This window comes from Pseudophryne corroboree (assembly GCF_028390025.1).
Source record: "Pseudophryne corroboree isolate aPseCor3 chromosome 3 unlocalized genomic scaffold, aPseCor3.hap2 SUPER_3_unloc_1, whole genome shotgun sequence".
Lineage (NCBI taxonomy): Eukaryota > Metazoa > Chordata > Amphibia > Anura > Myobatrachidae > Pseudophryne > Pseudophryne corroboree.
In genome coordinates this window covers 5,487,359-5,504,567 of record NW_026967493.1, presented here as the reverse complement: position 1 = coordinate 5,504,567, position 17,209 = coordinate 5,487,359, and the positions used below count along the sequence as shown (strand labels likewise).

Here is a 17,209-nt window from a genome sequence, read left to right as displayed (position 1 = left end):
CTGTGATATCCCCCATCATATATCACTGTACAATCCCCTCTCTACTATATAATAATAATACCACATATCACTGTGAGCTGAGTTATCCCCCATCATATATCACTGTACAGTCCCCTCCCCTATATAATACCACATATCAGTGTGTGTCGGGAGCTGTGTTATCCCCCATCATATATCACTATACAGTCCCCTCTCCCCTATATAATAATACCACATATCAGTGTGTGCTGGCAGCTGTGTTATCCCCCATCATATATCACTGTACAGTCCCCTCTCCCCTATATAATGATACCACATATCAGTGTCTGCTGGGAGCTGTGTTATCCCCCATCATATATCACTGTAGTGTCCCCTCTCCCCTATATAATAATACCACATAGTGTGTGCCGGGAGCTGTGTTATCCCCCAACATATATCACTGTACAGCATCCTCTCCCCTATATAATAATACCACATATCGATGTGTGCCGGGAGCTGTGTTATCCCCCATCATATATCACTGTACAGTCCCCTCTCCCCTATATAATAATACAACATAGTGTGTGCCGGGAGCTGTGTTATCCCCCCATCATATATCACTGATGTAAATGACTTCGACACTGTACAGCCCCCTCTACCCTATATAATAATACCACATATCAGTGTGTGCTGGCAGCTGTGTTATCCCCATCATATATCACTGTACAGTCCCCTCTCCCCTATATAATGATACCACATATCAGTGTCTGCTGGGAGCTGTGTTATCCCCCATCATATATCACTGTACAGTCCCCTCTCCCCTATATAATAATACCACATAGTGTGTGCCGGGAGCTGTGTTATCCCCCAACATATATCACTGTACAGCCTCCTCTCCCCTATATAATAATACCACATATCAATGTGTGCCGGGAGCTGTGTTATCCCCCATCATATATCACTGTACAGTCCCCTCTCCCCTATATAATAATACCACATAGTGTGTGCCGGTAGCTGTGTTATCCCCCCATCATATATCACTGATGTAAATGACTTTGACACTGTACAGCCCCCTCTACCCTATATAATAATACCACATATCAGTGTGTGCCGGGAGCTGTGTTATCCCCCATCATATATCACTGTACAGCCCCCTCTCCCCTATATAATAATACCACATATCAGTGTGTGCCGGGAGCTGTGTTATCCCCCATCATATATCACTGTACAGTCCCCTCTCCCCTATATAATAATACCACATATCAGTGTGTGCCGGGAGCTGTGTTATCCCCCATCATATATCACTGTACAGTCCCCTCTCCCCTATATAATAATACCACATAGTGTGTGCCGGGAGCTGTGTTATCCCCCAACATATATCACTGTACAGCCTCCTCTCCCCTATATAATAATACCACATATCGATGTGTGCCGGGAGCTGTGTTATCCCCCATCATATATCACTGTACAGTCCCCTCTCCCCTATATAATAATACCACATAGTGTGTGCCGGTAGCTGTGTTATCCCCCCATCATATATCACTGATGTAAATGACTTCGACACTGTACAGCCCCCTCTACCCTATATAATAATACCACATATCAGTGTGTGCTGGCAGCTGTGTTATCCCCATCATATATCACTGTACAGTCCCCTCTCCCCTATATAATGATACCACATATCAGTGTCTGCTGGGAGCTGTGTTATCCCCCATCATATATCACTGTACAGTCCCCTCTCCCCTATATAATAATACCACATAGTGTGTGCCGGGAGCTGTGTTATCCCCCAACATATATCACTGTACAGCCTCCTCTCCCCTATATAATAATACCACATATCAATGTGTGCCGGGAGCTGTGTTATCCCCCATCATATATCACTGTACAGTCCCCTCTCCCCTATATAATAATACCACATATCAGTGTGTGCCGGGAGCTGTGTTATCCCCCATCATATATCACTGTACAGTCCCCTCTCCCCTATATAATAATACCACATAGTGTGTGCCGGGAGCTGTGTTATCCCCCAACATATATCACTGTACAGCCTCCTCTCCCCTATATAATAATACCACATATCAATGTGTGCCGGGAGCTGTGTTATCCCCCATCATATATCACTGTACAGTCCCCTCTCCCCTATATAATAATACCACATAGTGTGTGCCGGTAGCTGTGTTATCCCCCCATCATATATCACTGATGTAAATGACTTCGACACTGTACAGCCCCCTCTACCCTATATAATAATACCACATATCAGTGTGTGCCGGGAGCTGTGTTATCCCCATCATATATCACTGTACAGCCCCCTCTCCCCTATATAATAATACCACATATCAGTGTGTGCCGGGAGCTGTGTTATCCCCCATCATATATCACTGTACAGCCCCCTCTCCCCTATATAATAATACCACATATCAGTGTGTGCCGGGAGCTGTGTTATCCCCCATCATATATCACTGTACAGTCCACTCTCCCCTATATAATAATACCACATATCAGTGTGTGCCGGGAGCTGTGTTATCCCCCATCATATATCACTGTACAGTCCCCTCTCCCCTATATAATAATACCACATATCAGTGTGTGCCGGGAGCTGTGTTATCCCCCATCATATATCACTGTACAGCCTCCTCTCCCCTATATAATAATACCACATATCAGTGTGTGCCGGGAGCTATGTTATCACCATAATATATCACTTTACAGTCCCCTCTCCCCTATATAATAATACCACATATCAGTGTGTGCCGGGAGCTGTGTTATCCCCCATCATATATCACTGTACAGTCCCTCTCCCCTATATAATAATACCACATATCAGTGTGTGCCGGGAGCTGTGTTATCCCCATCATATATCACTGTACAGTCCCCTCTCCCCTATATAATAATACCACATATCAGTGTGTGCAGCGAACTGTGTAATTCCCCATCATATATCACTGTACAGCCTTCCTCTCCCCTATATAATAATACCACATATCAGTGTGTGCCGGGAGCTGTGTTATCCCCATCATATATCACTGTACAGCCCCCTCTCCCCTATATAATAATACCACACATCAGTGTGTGCCGTGAGCTGTGTTATCCCCCATCATATATCACTGTACAGTCCCCTCTCCCCTATATAATAATACCACATATCAGTGTGTGCCGGGAACTGTGTTATCCCCCATCATATATCACTGTACAGCCCTCTCTCCCCTATATAATAATACCACACATCAGTGTGTGCCGTGAGCTGTGTTATCCCCCATCATATATCACTGTACAGTCCCCTCTCCCCTATATAATAATACCACATACCAGTGTGTGCCGGTAGCTGTGTTATCCCCCCATCATATATCACTGATGTAAATGACTTCGACACTGTACAGCCCCCTCTACCCTATATAATAATACCACATATCAGTGTGTGCTGGCAGCTGTGTTATCCCCATCATACATCACTGTACAGTCCCCTCTCCCCTATATAATGATACCACATATCAGTGTCTGCTGGGAGCTGTGTTATCCCCCATCATATATCACTGTACAGTCCCCTCTCCCCTATATAATAATACCACATAGTGTGTACCGGGAGCTGTGTTATCCCCCAACATATATCACTGTACAGCCTCCTCTCCCCTATATAATAATACCACATATCAATGTGTGCCGGGAGCTGTGTTATCCCCCATCATATATCACTGTACAGTCCCCTCTCCCCTATATAATAATACCACATAGTGTGTGCCGGTAGCTGTGTTATCCCCCCATCATATATCACTGATGTAAATGACTTCGACAATGTACAGCCCCCTCTACCCTATATAATAATACCACATATCAGTGTGTGCCGGGAGCTGTGTTATCCCCATCATATATCACTGTACAGCCCCCTCTCCCCTATATAATAATAACACATATCAGTGTGTGCCGGGAGCTGTGTTATCCCCCATCATATATCACTGTACAGCCCCCTCTCCCCTACATAATAATACCACATATCAGTGTGTGCCGGGAGCTGTGTTATCCCCCATCATATATCACTGTACAGTCCCCTCTCCCCTATATAATAATACCACATATCAGTGTGTGCCGGGAGCTGTGTTATCCCCCATCATATATCACTGTACAGTCCCCTCTCCCCTATATAATAATACCACATATCAGTGTGTGCCGGGAGCTGTGTTATCCCCCATCATATATCACTGTACAGTTCCCTCTCCCCTATATAATAATACCACATATCAGTGTGTGCAGCGAACTGTGTAATTCCCCATCATATATCACTGTACAGCCTTCCTCTCCCCTATATAATAATACCACATATCAGTTTGTGCCGGGAGCTGTGTTATCCCCATCATATATCACTGTACAGTCCCCTCTCCCCTATATAATAATACCACACATCAGTGTGTGCCGTGAGCTGTGTTATCCCCCATCATATATCACTGTACATTCCCCTCTCCCCTATATAATAATACCACATATCAGTGTGTGCCGGGAACTGTGTTATCCCCCATCATATATCACTGTACAGCCCCCCCTCCCCTATATAATAATACCACATATCAGTGTGTGCCGGGAGCTGTGTTATCCCTCATCATATATCACTGTACAGTCCCCTCTCCCCTATATAATAATACCACATATCAGTGTGTGCCGGGAGCTGTGTTATTCCCCATCATATATCACTGTACAGTCCCCTCTCCCCTATATAATAATACCACATACCAGTGTGTGCCGGGAGCTGTGTTATCCCCCATCATATATCACTGTACAGTCCCCTCTCCCCTATATAATAATACCACATATCAGTGTGTGCCGGGAGCTGTGTTATCCCCATCATATATCACTGTACAGTCCCCTCTCCCCTATATAATAATACCACATATCAGTGTGTGCCGAGAGCTGTGTTATCCCCCATCATATATCAATGTTGTAAATGACTGACACTGTTCAGCCCCCTCTACCCTATATAATAATACCACATATCAGTGTGTGCCGGGAGCTGTGTTATCCCCCATCATATATCACTGTACAGTCCCCTCTCCCCTATATAATAATACCACCTAGTGTGTGCCGGGAGCTCTGTTATCCCCCATCATATATCACTGTACAGTCCCCTCTCCCCTATATAATAATACCACATATCAGTGTGTGCAGCGAACTATGTAATCCCCCATCATATATCACTGTACAGCCTCCTCTCCCCTATATAATAATACCACATATCAGTGTGTGCCGTGAGCTGTGTTATCCCCCATCATATATCACTGTACAGCCCCCCCTCCCCTATATAATAATACCACATATCAGTGTGTGCCGGGAGCTGTGTTATCCCCCATCATATATCACTGTACAGCCCCCTCTCCCCTATATAATAATACCACATATCAGTGTGTGCCAGGAGCTGTGATATCCCCCATCATATATCACTGTACAATCCCCTCTCTACTATATAATAATAATACCACATATCACTGTGAGCTGAGTTATCCCCCATCATATATCACTGTACAGTCCCCTCCCCTATATAATACCACATATCAGTGTGTGTCGGGAGCTGTGTTATCCCCCATCATATATCACTATACAGTCCCCTCTCCCCTATATAATAATACCACATATCAGTGTGTGCTGGCAGCTGTGTTATCCCCCATCATATATCACTGTACAGTCCCCTCTCCCCTATATAATGATACCACATATCAGTGTCTGCTGGGAGCTGTGTTATCCCCCATCATATATCACTGTAGAGTCCCCTCTCCCCTATATAATAATACCACATAGTGTGTGCCGGGAGCTGTGTTATCCCCCAACATATATCACTGTACAGCCTCCTCTCCCCTATATAATAATACCACATATCGATGTGTGCCGGGAGCTGTGTTATCCCCCATCATATATCACTGTACAGTCCCCTCTCCCCTATATAATAATACCACATAGTGTGTGCCGGTAGCTGTGTTATCCCCCCATCATATATCACTGATGTAAATGACTTCGACACTGTACAGCCCCCTCTACCCTATATAATAATACCACATATCAGTGTGTGCCGGGAGCTGTGTTATCCCCCATCATATATCACTGTACAGTCCCCCTCTCCCCTATATAATAATACCACATATCAGTGTGTGCCGGGAGCTGTGTTATCCCCCATCATATATCACTGTACAGTCCCCTCTCCCCTATATAATAATACCACATAGTGTGTGCCGGTAGCTGTGTTATCCCCCCATCATATATCACTGATGTAAATGACTTCGACACTGTACAGCCCCCTCTAATAATAATAATACCACATATCAGTGTGTGCTGGCAGCTGTGTTATCCCCATCATATATCACTGTACAGTCCCCTCTCCCCTATATAATGATACCACATATCAGTGTCTGCTGGGAGCTGTGTTATCCCCCATCATATATCACTGTACAGTCCCCTCTCCCCTATATAATAATACCACATAGTGTGTGCCGGGAGCTGTGTTATCCCCCAACATATATCACTGTACAGCCTCCTCTCCCCTATATAATAATACCACATATCAATGTGTGCCGGGAGCTGTGTTATCCCCCATCATATATCACTGTACAGTCCCCTCTCCCCCATATATTAATAATACCACATAGTGTGTGCCGGTAGCTGTGTTATCCCCCCATCATATATCACTGATGTAAATGACTTCTACACTGTACAGCCCCCTCTACCCTATATAATAATACCACATATCAGTGTGTGCCGAGAGCTGTGTTATCCCCCATCATATATCAATGTTGTAAATGACTGACACTGTTCAGCCCCCTCTACCCTATATAATAATACCACATATCAGTGTGTGCCGGGAGCTGTGTTATCCCCCATCATATATCACTGTACAGTCCCCCTCTCCCCTATATAATAATACCACATATCAGTGTGTGCCGGGAGCTGTGTTATCCCCATCATATATCACTGTACAGCCCCCTCTCCCCTATATAATAATACCACATATCAGTGTGTGCTGGCAGCTGTGTTATCCCCCATCATATATCACTGTACAGTTCCCTCTCCCCTATATATTAATACCACATATCAGTGTGTGCCGGGAGCTGTGTTATCCCCCATCATATATCACTGTACAGCCTCCTCTCCCCTATATAATAATACCACATATCAGTGTGTGCCGGGAGCTATGTTATCACCATAATATATCACTGTACAGTCCCCTCTCCCCTATATAATAATACCACATATCAGTGTGTGCCGGGAGCTGTGTTATCCCCCATCATATATCACTGTACATTCCCCTCTCCCCTATATAATAATACCACATATCAGTGTGTGCCGGGAGCTGTGTTATCCCCCATCATATATCACTGTACAGCCCCCTCTCCCCTATATAATAATACCACATACCATTGTGTGCCGGGAGCTGTGTTATCCCCCATCATATATCACTGTACAGTCCCCTCTCCCCTATATAATAATACCACATAGTGTGTGCCGGGAGCTGTGTTATCCCCCATCATATATCACTGTACAGCCTCCTCTCCCCTATATAATAATACCACATACCAGTGTGTGCCGGGAGCTGTGTTATCCATCATCATATATCACTGTACAGCCCCCTCTCCCCTATATAATAATACCACATACCAGTGTGTGCCAGGAGCTGTGTTATCCCCCATCATATATCACTGTACAGTCCCCTCTCCCCTATATAATAATACCACATATCAGTGTGTGCCGGGAACTGTGTTATTCCCCATCATATATCACTGTACAGCCTCCTCTCCCCTATATAATAATACCACATATCAGTGTGTGCCGGGAGCTGTGTTATCCCTGATAGTGTAGGAGCTTCCGCAGTTTAGTATATATATATATATATTGATTCACGTTTTTCGCATTTATTAAGATATTTACTGTTAATCACAAAATGAGTTGATATGTCCTTAAGAAAAATGTGCAGAGCTGGTCAGAATGTTGTATTTGCTGAATAATCTTGTTTTAAGGCATGACTTGTACAAGACAAATGCAACATTAAATGTATTGGAAATGTATCTAGGACGGACAAAGCAACACCAGATATATCCAAGGCTAATTGAGAAGAATAAAGAAAGAAATCTTTTGAGTTTATGTCCGAAAGACTGATAAACGAAACAATAACCATTTTCAAGGCTGTCCTAGTTGCCACTTCTAACATTGTATAACAATCGATGTATTTTCAAGACATACATGGTGTATTCTGATTGGCTAAATATATTGGCAAGCATAAACCCTTTGTGTTCAAGCTATAAATAATAAAGCCATGACGGCCCCCAAACAGATCAACTATGAACTGCTTAGGTTACACAATGATCCGGTGTCACTTATTCATTCACTGATCTCCAACCGGTTGCTAAGGGAAACAGCATTCTGACTGAAGAGAGTTCATAATCAGACCTATTGTTAACATACCCTATCATTTTGGGGATCTCGTCCAGGGATATTCCAGCATCTCCTCCACTGGCAATAAATCCTCTGATCTTTCAGGAACCGCTGATAACAAACAAAACCGGTAAGTGAGATTTACTGTGTAGATTTCTACCTGCTCACTTGAACTCAGCGCTTCTTGTGTAAATCAAGGGGAAGTCCAGTCGAGAAGGTCAGAGAATATCTTAAAGAGCCCAGCGTCAGTCAGAAGAAATTTTTTTAAGGTACCATACATGTATGTTATATTGTTGAATTGTGTTATATTGTTGAATTATGTTATATTGTTGAATTGTGGGTAAATAATTTCAGATAATTTGTCACAAGTGCACAGGGGGAATTAATCAAGTATGCAGAAAACTTTTAAATTGTGCAAATACTGATGTGTGTTTGTTGAGAAAATAGAGCCGTTTTATAAGAAAATATAAAGGGTCTGTAGCACCAAGATTGCTGGCAATTACAGGCACTGAAGTCTCATTTGGTTATGTGGAAAATGATGATGAATTTTATTGTACAAAAGGTTGTCATTTTAAAAAGAGAATTGTTGGAACATTAAGAATGATTGATTTAACATCATAACCTATTGGCCTAGGAACCACATAATTCCAGGTCTAAGACCCATGTGCCGTGCAGTCTCAAACAGCTGCCGTGCACGCAGATAACAGATATAGGATTTACTGTCATCTTTGTTTTTGTATCCTTGCACTGTTATATGTACTCTGTCAATATGCTTTTGAAAAGGTGGGGGGGAGTCGGGTTGTCTGCTGAATAATGAAACTAGATTCTCCTACACACACTGATAGGTATTTCTCACATCCAAGCATTCCCGGTGTTAGCTGTTACTTTCTGAAGAGAAACAAGCATTAAACTATAACAGGGATACTGATACAAGCAGGAGTCCATATAGGCAGGGGGATAGACCCTTGGAGTAACTTAACAATAATATTAGGGACGCATCTCAGTGATCCAGAAGAAATAATCTATTATGCAGGTCTCACTTGGGGAGCAGTACTAACAAATTCTCCACCAACACAGGGAGGAAGGGGCAACACTACAACCCCAGTCATTTTTCCACAGACGGATTGAAGAAGCTCTTTTGGAGATTCTTTAACAGGAGATTTTAATTCCCTCATAAGGAGTTATTAAAATACCACATCAGGATGGGTTCAAACCCGTGGATATTGTTAATAACAAGGAGGGAAGCAAAGCTTTAAAAGGAGATTTTAAGTCCCTCATAAGGAGTTACTAAAATACCACATCAGGAGGGGTTCCGCGCACGTTCACCCAGGCATGGGAGCGCGGTCTGTAAAGATGTCAGGGCCGACAAACCCGTGGATATTGTTAGTAACAGGGAGGGGAGGAAAGCTTTGAAAGGAATAAGTAAAATTTTTAAAAGAGCAGGTTTTCTGTCAGAAGGGACACCAGACTTAGAGAAATGGGAAAAATTTGCCTCCTGTAACAAGAGTTGGATAATTAAGCATAATAGTAGAGATCAAGCATCCATCTGGATCACTGTAGCAAAAGAATTAGGAGCAGAGAATAGAAGAAGAGATGAGGAAAATGATTTCCCCATTGTACCAGAGTACTCAATAGCACCACAACCAGCGTTAAACTCACTGCCTGTAATTGCAGCAACAGCACCTGCACACTATACCCCACCCCTATACCCAGACATGCATGCACACCAAGGTACCCCTAGTATGAACAGAATGCAATTACCTACAAGCTCACTAAAAGTGAAATTAAAAAGATACGAGCAAGGTTAAAAGAGTGACGAATAATCAGCCCTATCTTAGAAGGATCTGTGGTTGAAAATCCGAATGATTTACCTGAGCTATGTGTACAGAGTATGCCCCAGTGTCCTGATACTTCATCACAAGAAACCCCAACAAGGTTAAAGCAAAGAAATTTTCTACCTAATGCTTCCCTCATGTTTAAACGAGTGGTAGACACCTGCAATCAAGCTGAGTCCAGTAAACAATTGTCCACAATCAGGAACTATAGGCGAAAGGGTGCAAATCAGGTGAAGAGGAGAAGCAAGGGGTCAAGACACAGCCTCTACAGCTTTTCATGCCCAGGTGCATAATGTACAGAATAAACTGACATATTTTCCAGAAAGATTGTGTCCGGTATGTCAGTTTTGCGTTCCAGAAGGATATGAACATTGCCCAAATTGTGGAAACTGGATTTCACACCATGAACCACCATGCCAAGATATCTATGCGACTAGAAATACTGAAAGACGGTCATCATTGCCTGTTTCTCTGTATCCAGCACAAGTACAGGGAATACGCAACCCAGATAATGCAGCCAGGACGAACGAACCATACATCGTACAGAGCCAACACCACAAACCATGGTATGGCAATGACCTCGCAAATATAGTTGCAGAGTCCCCAGATCCTAGATAAAACCCAATAGCAGTTTATGCCTATATGGAAAGAATTCAAACCATATGGACACCGGCATGGGTCGACTACCACCAGTTGTGTGAAGCTATACTAGGACCAGCTCAGTAAGCACCATGTTAAAAGCAGATGCAGTAGATGATTGCCCAGCCATAACGGACGTTCCGACAGAGAAAAATAGAACAACGTTTGAAAGTGGAAAGATGTACATGACAAGACTTAAGAGATGGTGTCATGCACAGACACTCAGGGCACCAGCAGCCCCAGATTTGAAACAGGAAAAGACTGAGTCCATCAGAACTTACTATGATAAAGTCACTATACGACACACAAGATGATAGAATATGAAAGTGTGCAACTCCTGTGTCGGCAACAGTGTACTCAGTCACCACTGGCAGTTCGATAAAAGTGACTTTACCCACAGGAGACCCAAGGGTTTCAAGAGCTGTTTTTATGCACAACCAGATTCCTCTACGTTTACTTACAGATCAAGCCATTGCAACGACTGGATTGGGAGGTTAAGCCCTACCCTTGCAAGAAAGCAAAGATGTAACCTGAAATACAAGCTGCTATACAAGACTATCTCTCACAGGAAAAGTAAGACAAAGAGGAACAACAACTCCCAGCATAAACATCATTATGTTAAACACCAGCCTGGGTGGACTTGGACTAAGAAAATGACATGCCAGCAGCAGTGAGAAAGAATATGCAAGTGAAGAAAGGACAAAGTATGAAGAATAATGAATGAATCATAAAGAGAGGTGATTGGAAAAAGAAAAGTTGAGAAACAATATGAAGGTTGCATGAAAGTTTGGAGACTAAAGGAAGTCTGCTTTAAGAAGGACAAAGAAAGACATCTGACAAGTGGTCAGTACTACCTGGCAAGATTACAGAGATAATGCCATGATTTAAAGCAACAGAAGCTCCGGGGTTTAAAGCAAATAATAAGGAACAAGACAGAAAAAGTTCCAGAAAACAAATGAATGATGCTTCTTCTGCCAATATGAAGTACAAGCTCCTTCAGGTACTCCCCAGTGAACATAATATCTCCAGAGGAAACAGCAGAAGGTATGATTACAGTCACCTTGCCCACTGGAGAAATACGTCTGTGCCTAATGAATACTGGAGCCAGCACACGCAGAAGACAGCAGAGGGAGATACCACAAGAACTGGTGATATCAGAAATTCTTAAAGGGACAGGAGATGAGAGAAATGCAGTCACCAATACCAGCCCAATTCTTGACCTTGGAGTACATGTCCAGTGACTTTGCTGAAGCACAATGTACTAAAGCTTATCCAAGGAGAATACAGTACACATCAGCAGAAGTTTAACTTTCCAGCAACTTATCAAAGGAAAGAACAAAAAGCCATTTAGAAGCAAGTTAAAACAGAAGTTCAGTATTGACTCATTCCAGCAGTACCAGTTGTAGAAGAAAGGAAGCAATACTACTGGACCGGAATAGCCCAAGTGATATATCCACAAAACACACAGCTAAATACAGGATGTGAATGAACTGCTGATTGCCACCACTACTAAAAGAAGCACCAAGAAGGGGCAGTGTCCTTAGTGAAGTTTCTGAAAGACCAAGACTGCAGAGCCTCAGAAGGAGAAATTGCAGCTAGTCAAGCAAGAGTTAATCTTCCTAGGACACTCAAGGTACCAGACATCTAACAAAAGTGAAAAGGAAAAGATTCAGACTGCAAGCTAAGATGCCAACTAGTGTCAAGCAAGTCAGATGATCATTCCTGGGCCTAGTAGGACACTACAGAACACGGATACCTCTAGCACCAGTCTACATGCAAGCATTGTATGACAACACTGAAAGGGAGGAGGGTCCGCATCCTACATACAGCAACAGATGAATTAGGCTATTGAACAGTTGGAAACAGCAGTTGCCTCATCTCAAGCCCTAGAACTACCTGACTATTAAAGAAGGAGGCCATACATAGAAGTCCTTATGCAAAATCATGGACTGAGGTGAAGACCAGTGGCCTACAACTTAAGCAAGCTTGACAGCGGTAATCAAAGAGCACCTACCGGCATCAGAGCAGTGATAGCAGCAACAGCCCTAGAAGAGTATAAGAGCACAGACACAGTGATGAATCAGAAGTCCTAGAAGAGGACAAGAGCACAGGCATAGTGCTGAATCATTAACTTATCATCCAGGGTCCACATGCAGGTACAGAGAAGCTTCAACAAGCAAGAACCAAACACCTGTCAGTGGCAAGGCTGACCATGTATGAAGTAGCACTGCCAAAATGTGACAAGTAACCATCAGAAGATGTATTACCCTCAACGCAGCAACCCTTTTCCAACATTAATCAATAAAGGTGTTGAATCTCAAGATTCAAAAGGAGGGAAAATCAGATTATCTACTGATGAATGGGAAAGCCAGAAGTTTCTAATATTCACTCACGAAGGTAAACAATATGGTGGGACACAATTACCCCAAGGGGGAGCCACTAGTCCATCAGATTTCTCAGAGGCAATGGCATTAATCCTGCAGAAATGGAGACCACACTTTACAGACACCCAGTTAGTTCAATATGTCGATGATCTGCTTATTGCTGCACAGACAGAAGAGAAGTGCAAAAAGGAAACAGTATCACTACTCATCTTTTTGGCAGAAGAAGATTGCAGAGTGTCAAAAGACAAGCTTCAGCTAGTACAGAAAAAAGTTGTCTTCTTAGGACACTGCATATCTCAAGGAACAAGGCATCTTACTGATAAAAGAACAAAGGCAATAACTCAAGCAAAAACCCCAAGAACATTAAAAAGGAGGCGTCAGCAGAAAACAGGGACACCATTGAAGAAGCAGTAAGACAACTAAAGCAAACCATAATAACAGCCCCAGCATTGGGATTGCCTGATTACACTGTGTATACAAGTACCTCACGCTGTAACAGAAATATTAAGTCAAGAAAATAGCAAGCATCTTTCTGCAGCCAGACTTACCAAATATGAAGTGATTGCCTAGCCTCATGGAATTAGAGACTTTACCTCTTCCTAATGTCTAAGATACACCACTGGACAATCCAGACATGAACCTGTTCGTCGATGGATCAAGATATTATGATAATGGATCCCCAAAGACAGGATATGCAGTAACAACTGAAACTGAAGTCATAGACTCTGGAGCATTGCTACCAAGTATGTCAGCACAAGAAGCAGAACTCATAGCAATGACCAAAGCCTGCATACATGCTGAAAACATGACAGCTAACATCTAGTCCCAAGATTACGCTGTTATATGGAAAAGTAGGGACTTCAAAAGTGCAAACGGAAAACCCATCAAACATGCCAGTTTGATTATGGAACTCTTCAGAGCATTGGAACTACCTAAAAGAATTGGAATAATCAAGGTACAAGCACATACTAAGAGCCAAACCATGGAAGCTAAAGGAAATGCATTTGCAGATGCAGAAGCCAAGAGAATTGCCTTACAATCAAAAGAACTTGAGCAAGTCTTAGTAGCTCAAGACGTGAAGCAAATGCCCAGTGAGAGGAGTTGATCAAAATTCAACAACAAACATCACAAGGAGAAAAGGAGAAATGGAGATGATTTGGGGGCAGAAGAAGATGAACATGGACTTTGGAAATAAAGAGAATTGAAGTACTGTCTACCAGCAGCTCTATTTCCACCCATGTTACAAGTAGCTCATGGACAAGTACACCATTCAAAGGAAGCCATGGTGAATAGAGTACAAGAGCATTGGATAGCTCCAGGCTTCAATAAAGCTGCAACAAACTTTGTAGCAGGATGCTGGATCTGTGGAATCAGCAATCCACGACAAAGAACCAAGACACCTCTAGGAACTATACCCAAAGCCTCTTACCCATTTGAAAGACTACCAATTGACTATATACAGTGGCGACGAAGCAGTCCATATGAATATGTACTAGTAGCAACGGACATGTTTAGTCACTGGGCCGAAGCCTGGCCAGTAAGCAAAAACCACTGCAAAGAAACTGATAGCAGAAGTAGTATGTAGATTTGGGATACCTGAGGTTATAGAATCAGATAGAGGTACACATTTCACAAGAGAAGTCATGCAGCATATAATGAAAGATTTGGGGGTACAGCAGGCCTTCCATGTGCCTTACCAGCCCCAGGCGAGTGGGAGGGGGAACATCTGAACTTTGACCTTAAGCTAAAACTACAGAAAATGACAGAAACCAAAAGAACTTGTCCAGAATGCCTACCTATAGTCTTGTTTAATATTAGGACCACACCCATGAAACCTAGTAAACTGACTCCATATGAAATATTGTTTGGGTCAGCTCTAAGAACAGGTTGTTATTATCCACAACAATTACAACATAATCATGATGATTTTTACAGGTTATGTACAGGAGGTCTGTAAAACATTGACTAACCTCCATGGCCGAGTGTTTTCTTCCATTCCAGACCCAGAAGGATCAGCTACGCATAAGCTAAATCCAGGAGATTGGGTCTATTTAAAGAGACATGTGAGAAAGACCTTTGAACCAAGATATGATGGTCCATATCAAGTGCTGCTAACCATGTCTACCTTAAATTAAGATGAAAGGTCGTGATACTTGACTACGTGCATCCCACTTGAAGAAGTTGACAGTGACTCTCCAGCCAGAAGAATGAAGTTGCTTATCCTTTGATTGTTGTTAGGGGTAATCCCCAAGGTTTGGACTATAAGTCCAGGGGACTGGTTTACTGAAAGAGAATGTTTCAGGCCTAGATAGTGTAGGTAGAATAGGGAGAAAAAGTGGAATCAAAAAGAGGGGAAATGATAGTGTAGGAGCTTCCGCAGTTTAGTATATATATATATATTGATTCACGTTTTTCGCATTTATTAAGATATTTACTGTTAATCACAAAATGAGTTGATATGTCCTTAAGAAAAATGTGCAGAGCTGGTCAGAATGTTGTATTTGCTGAATAATCTTGTTTTAAGGCATGACTTGTACAAGACAAATGCAACATTAAATGTATTGGAAATGTATCTAGGACGGACAAAGCAACACCAGATATATCCAAGGCTAATTGAGAAGAATAAAGAAAGAAATCTTTTGAGTTTATGTCCGAAAGACTGATAAACGAAACAATAACCATTTTCAAGGCTGTCCTAGTTGCCACTTCTAACATTGTATAACAATCGATGTATTTTCAAGACATACATGGTGTATTCTGATTGGCTAAATATATTGGCAAGCATAAACCCTTTGTGTTCAAGCTATAAATAATAAAGCCATGACGGCCCCCAAACAGATCAACTATGAACTGCTTAGGTTACACAATGATCCGGTGTCACTTATTCATTCACTGATCTCCAACCGGTTGCTAAGGGAAACAGCATTCTGACTGATGACTGAAGAGAGTTCATAATCAGACCTATTGTTAACATACCCTATCATCCCCATCATATATCACTGTACAGTCCCCTCTCCCCTATATAATAATACCACATATCAGTGTGTGCCGAGAGCTGTGTTATCCCCATCATACTGTATATCACTGTACAGTCCCCTCTCCCCTATATAATAATACCACGTATCAGTGTGTGCAGCAAACTGTGTTATCCCCCATCATATATCACTGTACAGTCCCCTCTCCCCTATATAATAATACCACATAGTGTGTGCCGGGAGCTGTGTTATCCCCCATCATATATCACTGTACAGCCCCCTCTCCCCTATATAATAATACCACATACCATTGTGTGCCGGGAGCTGTGTTATCCCCCATCATATATCACTGTACAGCCCCCTCTCCCCTATATAATAATACCACATATCAGTGTGTGCTGGCAGCTGTGTTATCCCCCATCATATATCACTGTACAGTCCCCTCTCCCCTATATAATGATACCACATATCAGTGTCTGCTGGGAGCGGTGTTATCCCCCATCATATATCACTGTACAGTCCCCTCTCCCCTATATAATAATACCACATAGTGTGTGCCGGTAGCTGTGTCATCCCCCCATCATATATCACTGATGTAAATGACTTCGACACTGTACAGCCCCCTCTACCCTATATAATAATACCACATATCAGTGTGTGCTGGCAGCTGTGTTATCCCCATCATACATCACTGTACAGTCCCCTCTCCCCTATATAATAATACCACATACCAGTGTGTGCCAGGAGCTGTGTTATCCCCCATCATATATCACTGTACAGTCCCCTCTCCCCTATATAATAATACCACATATCAGTGTGTGCCGGGAGCTGTGTTATCCCCTATCATATATCACTGTACAGTCCCTCTCCCCTATATAATAATACCACATATCAGTGTGTGCCGAGAGCTGTGTTATCCCCATCATATATCACTGTACAGTCCCCTCTCCCCTATATAATAATACCACATATCAGTGTGTGCAGCGAACTGTGTAATCCCCCATCATATATC

General features: G+C 42.7%; 1 protein-coding gene across 6 annotated transcripts in view; it reads right to left on the bottom strand.

Annotated features, from left to right (window-relative positions):
* Positions 1–17,209, bottom strand: part of LOC134983153 (zinc finger protein 84-like) — a 110,049-nt gene that overhangs the window by 77,823 nt on the left and 15,017 nt on the right. For 2 of the 6 annotated variants that reach the window (XM_063948898.1, XM_063948894.1), the window contains exon 2: positions 8,395–8,475. The exons of 3 other annotated variants lie outside the window; for them this stretch is intronic. The gene's annotated coding sequence lies outside the window, so the exon portion shown is untranslated. Of the gene's footprint in view, positions 1–8,394; positions 8,543–17,209 lie in introns of those variants that run through there. One more of the 6 variants, XM_063948895.1, reaches the window with a different exon arrangement.